Source organism: Scatophagus argus, chromosome 8 (assembly GCF_020382885.2).
Source record: "Scatophagus argus isolate fScaArg1 chromosome 8, fScaArg1.pri, whole genome shotgun sequence".
Classification (NCBI taxonomy): domain Eukaryota; kingdom Metazoa; phylum Chordata; class Actinopteri; family Scatophagidae; genus Scatophagus; species Scatophagus argus.
The window spans coordinates 1,054,361-1,062,864 of NC_058500.1; the positions used below are offsets into that span (position 1 = coordinate 1,054,361).

General features: G+C 48.0%; 1 long non-coding RNA gene across 1 annotated transcript; it reads right to left on the reverse strand.

The window, feature by feature from the left end:
- Nucleotides 1-4,786: 4,786 nt before the first annotated feature.
- LOC124063974 lies at nucleotides 4,787-5,984 on the reverse strand. The gene is made up of 5 exons (XR_006844189.1): nucleotides 5,908-5,984; nucleotides 5,590-5,655; nucleotides 5,440-5,489; nucleotides 5,273-5,291; nucleotides 4,787-4,999 (listed from the first exon to the last, which is right to left on the reverse strand). It is a non-coding gene; the product is annotated as an uncharacterized LOC124063974 (long non-coding RNA).
- Between the last annotated feature and the right edge of the window lie 2,520 nt (nucleotides 5,985-8,504).

Genomic DNA, 8,504 nt, shown 5'->3' on the forward strand with positions numbered 1-8,504 from the left:
TTTCCCAGGATATGGGCAATAAATGGTGAGTTGAACCAAATTCACTGAGTTGGCTTTTCACTAAAAAAAATACACAACGCAGAGACGAGTTACATTCAAGGATTCAAGGATTCAAGGAGCTTTATTGTCATTTCACACATGTAGAAACATGAGGTGGAACGAAATTAGTTTGCCCGGTCCCGGTTAAGTCCAATTACCTAACAAAATCCATCCATCCATTTTCTATACCGCTTATCTGTCAGGGTCGCGGGTGGGGCTGGAGCCTATCCCAGCTGACCACGGGCGAGAGGCGGGGTTCACCCTGGACCGGTCGCCAGTCAATCGCAGGGCCAACATACAGGACCGGGATTCGAACCTGGAACCCTCTTGCTATGAGGCGACAGTGCTAACCACTGCACCACCGTGCCGCCCCCTAACAAAATACCTAATGCAAATAAATATAAACAACACTATATACATATAAAAAAAACAATCAGAATAAGAGATATCCACAGTACTGCGATATTGTGCAAATGGCGGAGTAGTGCAAATGAACGACAGTAGTGCAAATGAAATGAGTAGTTCAGAGTTCTGTGCAAATGGCTGCATTGTGCAATGTTCCGTGGGTGGTTGTCGGGAAGGGTGTGTGTGTGTGTGTGTGTGTGGGGTGTGAGGTATGGGGGTGGCGGCAGGGGCTACAGAGGTCCTCCAGAGTTCAACAGTCTCACAGCTTCTTCCCAGAAGCTGTTCCTCAGTCTGGTGGTCCTGCTCTTGATGCTCCGCAGCCTCCTGCCTGAGGGCAGAGGGGCAAACAGTTTGTGTGAGGGGTGGGTGGGGTCCTTCATGATGCAGGAGGCCCTTTTCCTGCACCTGGAGGTGTAAATGTCTGTGGTGGTGGATAGGCTGTGTCCCACAGTCTTCTGTGCAGCTTTCACCACCCTCTGCAGAGCCTTCCTCTCTGCTGCAGAGCAGCTGCCGTGCCACACAGTGATGCAGGAGCACAGGACAGCACTCTCCACCACACGTCTGTAGAAGGATGTCAGGACTGAGCTCCCCAGTCCGGCACGCCTCAGAGGAAGTAGAGGCGCTGGTGTGCCCTTCAGCACCCGCCCTGGGATATTATCGGGACCTGCAGCTTTGTGTGAGTTTATCCTCTGGAGGGTCCTCCTCACCTCTGCTGGGGTCACGCTGAGGGGCTCTTCACCAGGTGGGGGGGTGAGTCTGGTGCTGAGGGGGGTGTCCGGGTCCTCAAAGCGGGCGAAGAAGCTGTTGAGGGCTTCAGGCAGTGAGGGGTCCGTGAGGCATTGTGCATCTTTGGTCTTATAGTCTGTGATGCACTTTATGCCCCTCCACATGCTCCGTGGATCGTTGGACGCAAAGTGTCCCTGGATCCTCTGGGCGTATGCGGTCTTGGCCCTCTTCACTCCTGCAGTCAGCTCTCTTCTCGCCACCCTGAGTGCCAGTCTGTCACCTGACCTAAACGCAGCATCCCTGGCTTTCAGGAGAGACCAAACCTCCGTGTTCAGCCAGGGTTTCTGGTTTGCGTAGGTGGTTACTGTCCTGGTGCTGGTAACATCCTCTGCACACTTGTAGATGTAACCGAGGACAGCAGATGCGTAGTCCTCCAGGTCCACCTCTCCCTCACGGACAGCCGCTTCCATGAAGACCTGCCAGTCTGTGCGCTGAAAACAGTCCTGTAGTGCAGGGACAGCATCGCTGGGCCACACGGTGATGGTCCTCTGTGTCGGCGTGTGGCGTTTGAGCAGAGGACGGTAGGCAGGAACCAGCATGACGGAGATGTGGTCGGAGAAGCCGAGGTGGGGGTGGGGGACAGCTCTATATGCGTCTCGTTTGTTTGTGTAAACACGGTCCAGCGTGTTATTTCCCCGTGTCGGGATGGTGACATGCTGGTAAAACTTAGGCAGAGTGTCTGTCAGGTTTACGTGGTTGAAATCTCCCGCAACCACGTAGAAAGCCTCCGGGTGCTTGTGCTGGAGCGAGCTGATGTTATTGTGTAGCTCGCGTAGCGCTTCGCTAGCATTAGCACCCGGCGCGACGTAAACAGCCATGACAAACACCGCCGTAAACTCCCGAGGCAGATAGTGTGGCCGGCATTTCACCGTCATATACTCTATCGCCTCAGAGCAGTGGCTGTTAGCCTTTGTGCAGTTTGTACACCAACCTTTATTGACGTAGACGCATAGTCCGCCCCCGCGAGCTTTCCCCGACAGCTGACTGCGGTCCGCTCGGAAGAGAAGCCGGCCGTCGATCTGGAAGGCTGGGCCCGGCACGTTCTCGTTTAGCCATGTTCTCGTTTAGTTCTGTGCAAATGGCTGCATTGTGCAATGTTCCATGGGTGGTATCCTTCATAACGGTCCAATGACCATTACACCTCTTAACAGACGCAGCGTTTGAGGATTGTCCGTTCCACATTCACATCAATGAGCACGGCCAAGCATTAAGGTAGCCAAGTTGGCTCGCCTGTATTGGTGCGCAGAGCAGAGGAGAGACGTGTGAAATTAAGTTACTTGAGTTGACAACAACTCGTTAACGTATCCCTCACCCCCCGTTAACTCTTTCCTTCTTTGTTTGTTTTCCCGCTCTTCCTCCATTCTCTTCTCCTGTGTAGATTTCTGCTAGGCCATGTAGGTGCAGCACATGAGGACTTATAAATGTATGTAGTGATATATAAATACTAAACAAAAATATCGCGAGTGTTAAAAATCCACATATAAATGTGGCGGCTCTGGAGGCAGAGGTTTATGATAGGACTAGCAGACAACGGCACCTTGGGAATTTCATCCAAGGAATTTAATTGTAAGAAGTTCACTGACGATTTTCCTGTTCGTTGTAGTGAGTGGCGGGAGACGAGGTTCCAAGTTAAAAATTATTTTATTAGTCAAACAGGCTTAAACAATTGTCTGTAAATCCCACATTCACACACTCAATCTAAAGAAAATACACTGGCCTGTTCAGTGGCTGATTACCGGTGAGAGGCAGGTTGGTCGGGGTGAGGGGGGATCCCAGCAAAAGTAAACCACCCCAGCCACACGTGGGAACACACACACTACAGTGAAAATGAACCCAACTCAGGAGAAACTCGCACACAGACAGGAAGGGGGCCCTCCACCCAGGTCACCAGCAGCACCACCACTGGTTCTCAGCAACTGAAGGCAAGTCAAACAGGCAGCTGCAAAGTAACCAACTAAAGTAAACCGAACAATATTAGCTACCACCAAAAAGCCTATTAATCGAGGAAACCTTCAAATAAACAAATAAACTATGATAACAATAATAACAATTACACTAAAACAAACAAACAAAAAAACCCCAACCAATTTAACACAATTTCCAAGGAGGAAAACAGGGTTAACCAGACACCACTCATTCAGCTTAAAAGAAGACACGTGGATCATGAGCAGAGTCTTACGAGTCTATAGTCTCTGCCACTGTTATCAATATCTGTGGTTGCTGGTTAAAACAGTTAAAGCTAAAACAGCCCACGATAGACCTGAGCTAAGGCACTGGTAAGAGGAACGCGGCACAGCAGGACAAACAGTCCAACAGAGCAGGCGCGACCGATTAAGGCCACCACCAAGCCAGGTGAGGCAGGTGAGGTGGGCGTGACTGGAGCCAGAGTAGGAACAAAGCAGCACCAGGAAACGGGCAAAATACACCAGACGACCGGCAAAACAGCAGCAGTGTCCGCACAGCAGCGGGCTACGGACAGTTATTATTTCTTCTGATTCCTGTCACACACAGATTAAATTAGAAATTAGCATGAAAACGGGGGCATTGTTGAGCCACGGACCAAGACGGCAGCTTAAAGTGGATTTTCCTCACAGCTCCGCTAGACTTCCAATTAGTTTCAAAAGATGTCTAAACAAACGGCGCTTTAAGACTGTGAGAGCAGCTCCAGGGGCCCGTTTCATGAAGCAGGTTATGTGGAAACTCTGAGTACTCTGACTCTGAGTTCAAGAAGCGAGGTAAGTTAACCCTGAGATCGGGGTAAGTTCAGGAGTAAGTTAAGCCCGTTAAGATCCCAGAGGGAGCTCTGCATCTCCGGTGTTGTATAAAACACTCCCGTTTGCAGAAACGTGGAGCAACGCAAAGTATCTGCTCAGTGGTGAGTTCACGGCCACGGTGGGTGATGTGAGCGATGAGAGGACGGATGAGGTTGTGAATGTATTGCAGTGACTGTAACGAAAAACGATAAGGCTCATATAAAAAGTCGGAACAGGATGAAAAATTACCCAGACGTGCTCGGAAAATCCTCGCCCGACGCAATCACATTTCTCTGTGAATCAGTATTGTTTCTTCGTCTACGGACTCCTCCAGAAACAGACACTCGATTTTCGTAAACTTAGCAGGTTCGACGGAGACTCGGTGAATAAGGAAACGGTTCAGGCTTATGTTCCGTAAAGGGGAGGAGTCAGAGACAAACTCGGGCTTTCTGGGATAAAACCTGCTCCCGACCAGGTAACGTTCACAGACTAAGTTACCGCGGTAACAGACTCTGAGTGTGAGTTACCTCGCTTTATGAAACGCTTTAGTCAGGGTTTCGCTGATTTCTGGCTTAACATACTCAGAGTTTCCACATAACCTGCTTCATGAAACGGGCCCCTGGAACAGAGTCATCTTTTTATCCTATTATTTACAACAAAGCTTGATTTGGTGCTGTGATTTTCTGATGTTTTTCATACGGAACCACAATCTGATGGTTTGCTCGACTGTAAATGTTCAGCTCTTTCAGAGATCTGTTGAGCTTCGTTGGACGAGACGTCATATTAAGAGGCGAGACAGATTATTGGGGAGTTTGCATCTGTTTATTGATTGTGCTGAAATTTCATCAGAACTGTCAATAGATTTGCCAGCAGTGATGTCATACTGCTGGAAGTGACATCATCAGTGGGGATCCTGATGGCACGTGTGTCAGCACCTGGTGGGGATCTTCACAGGTGCCTGGCACAGAAAGAGGAGGCCTTCCCATCACAGTCGCTATGGCTGCCATCATCTCTCCCTGTGGACAGAAACAATAACGGCACGTCAGAGGTCTCCGCTACCCAGTTTTCACGCTCACATCGTTTGTCTTTCCTCACTTCAGTAAGTCCCACTTTATTTCTAAAGCCTTCTGCAAAACTGTTGTTAGAAAATGCTTCACAGCTGCAACAAAGATATGAAATAAGCAACAAGAATCCAATGTAGAAGTCAAATGATTTCTGCAGGCTGATCAATAAGTTGAAGTGCAGTCACAAAGAAGCAGGACGGAGCAACAATTCAGAGGAGAACCAACCTGTAGATGTGTCGGATGCCTGTGAAGATAAAGAAAAGATCTTTACTGAACCCCACTCAGCTTGGATCTGCCTTTATTTGGAACTTTACGCTTGAATTAAAAAAGGGTTTTTGTTCAGCACCAAAGATCTGTTTTAACATGAATCATTTAGTGTGCAGATTACTTACATGTGCTCCCATCAGTATTCCCCAGTGCAGAGGGGGATTATAAACACGACCTGTGTAAAGACACACAGAGTTTCAAAATTGGTTTAAGTTTACAATCAAAGGTAAAGGTCATTTTTTTCAAATGAATAATTCATTGTGCACATTACTTACACCTGGTTCAAGCGACATTCCACAGGCCGTAGCCGTGAAGAGAGGAACCGCCATACTAAAATCCATCTGTGCAAAGACTCAGTGTTTAAATGTGAACTTAAATGACAACATTAACACAACAGTTTCTAAACTGCTCTTTTGGTGATGTACAAGGATAGAATGAAAACATGTTTTGCACAAACAAGGCCTTGAAAAGAATTACACATGAAAAGAGGATTTTCTCTTGACGTGAACGCCAAATGTAATAAAGATCAGAAATGTTTTCTGTAGAATCTAAACAGCTGATGCCATGATGAAAGGTAAGAATGAGAGACGTACCTTGTTGTGACGATCAGGTGAGTTTGCACTTGCAGCAGTAGCAGGTAGCAGAGTGTCTTTGAGAGGGAAATCCAGTGCTTATATACCTTATCTTCACCTCCCTTTGCTTTGATCACAGGGACGTGTTTAACTACTACAATGTTACCCTTCGTTAAACAGTATCGTTAAACCTTGTGCTGTTTGGAGAGACGTTGCCCCGTGGGCTGTTTGGGATCGTCAACAGCTTGTGGCTAAACCACTCAGTCAGCGCTGTATGTAACAGAGAAGAAATATGACCCGCACTAGCCTGGACTGATTAGCCGCCGGCCGCTAATCAAATTTAATCAAAGCTGCCAAGCAAGCGGTCACAGACGGCCGGTATTCGATCCATCCTTGAGCCTTTTACGGATGCCGGCCCTCGCTGACAAAGCAGAAGAAGAAGACAGAGGAACGATAAAATGCGCAGCCAGATTTCGTCTTTCCATCCAAAATCGAAGTAATCCGCTGGGTCTTGACATCTTCAGATGGTGGCAGTAGATGAGGACTTTTGTGTTGGTTCTTGCAGCCAATAACAGAGAAATTTGGCTGCGTTGCTCGTACCTTCCACACCTTCACAGTCTCCATTCCAAAAAGGTTGGGACAAAGTGTACAGCATAAATAAAATGCAAAGTGTGATCATTTGCTAATCCCTTTCAACATATACTCAGCTGAAAACAGGACAAAGACACTGCGCTTCATGCTTTACCTCAACTTCATTGATTTTTGGAAACGTATGCTTATTCCGAATTCCACACAAGGTGGGACAGGGGCAAGAAAAGACTGGGAAAGTCATGGAGTGCTTGAGAAACACCTGTTTGGAGCAGTCCACAGGTTAACAGGTTCATTGGTAACAAGTGGGTTAACTGGTCTACATCACCATGAACCAACGCTTCAGTGTGTAGCCAGGATGGGGCTGTTTCAACGTGACTGGGTGTCCAAGGGGCATCTTCGATAGGCTCACTTGTTCCCAGGCAAGGATGGAGCGAGGGTCAGCACTTTGTGAAACACGTGACGGGATAAAGGACATTACTCCACGGGCTCAGGATCACTCTGTGGAGACGTTATCGTCGGCAAACACGGTTCGTTTGCGAATGATTTCACTCTGTTTGTATATGACACATTAAAGGAGAGCAGCTGAGTAAAGTTAGTTCCCTTACGTCGCCATGAACAAACCCTTCAGCGTGTACTCGGGACGAGGCTATTTGACGAGGAGCGCTCTTTTGTCAAAAGTCACGCGTGACAGCCATGGGGACCTTTTCATTGCTAAATACTGCGTAGTTGTCGACGCACAGTACAACTCCGAATGCAAAGAAGCTGGGACGCTCTGTGAAAAGTGAATAAAAACAAAATGCAAACATTTGCCAATGAGCTGTGCTCAGTGATAAGTGTTTGTGCCCACAGAGTGACATCCTTTATACAGTCGTGTGTTTGACAAAGTGGCGACGCTCTCTTTCCAGGATGCCGCTTTCATACTCAGATAGATAGATAGATATACTTTATTGATCCCAGGCTGGGAAATTACAGTGCAGCAGCAGCAGCATTACACACAGTGACGATGCCGTAAAAAGAAAAAGAACAATCTGCGTAAATTATGTTAAAATAGCAATATACAAAGCAATACAAAATGTATATACAACAAATAAACAGCATTGGCTGCTGTGCAAAAATAGAATGTAAGGTGCAGTGAAGCAAGTGTGTAAAAACATATAAAGTACGCAATGACTGTATGTTATGAGCAGAGTTTAGCTGTTATTGTACAGTGTGATGGCGTGTGGCAGGAGAGACTTCCTGTAGCAGCCTGTGGGAGAAGGTGCTCCTCTGTCTGTCTGCTGTGTGATGGAGGAGGTGCTGATCGTTGTCCACCATGGATAACAGTTTGTTCAGCGTCCTGCTCCCCACCACGGTCTCAACAGACTCCAGCCTGAGACCGAGTACAGAGCCAGCCCTCTTCATGATCTTATCAAGTCTGTTAGCGTCGCTGGCTCTGATGCTGCTGCCCCAACACACAACAGCAGAGAAAATGGCAACAACAGACTGGTAGAAGATCTCCAACATCTTGCTGCACACGTTGAAGGATCTCAGCTTCCTCAGGAAACAGAGTCTGCTCATCCCCTTCTTGTACACCGCCTCGGTGTTAGATGTCCAGTCCAGTCTGTTGCCGATCACCACACCCAGGTATCTGTAGTCCTCCACCTCCTCCTCCACCACCTCCCCTCTGATCCATAGTGGCCATGAAGGCGTCCCCTTCCTCCTGAAGTCGATCACCATCTCTTTGGTCTTGTTGACATTCGGTTCCAGGTGATTCTGTTCGGACCGCTCTACAAAGTTGTCCACCAGTGTCCTGTACTCGCCCTCCTCTCCCTCTCTAATACACCCGACAACAGCTGAGTCATCAGAAAACTTCTGCAGGTGACATGACTCAGAGTTGTACTGAAAGTCAGTGGTGTATCAGGTGAAGAGGAAGGGAGAAAGCACAGTTCCTGTGGAGCTCCTACATCACTGACCACCACATCAGACAGGACGTTGCCCAGCCGGACAAACTGTGGCCTGCCTGTCAAGTAGTCAGCAATCCAGGAGAT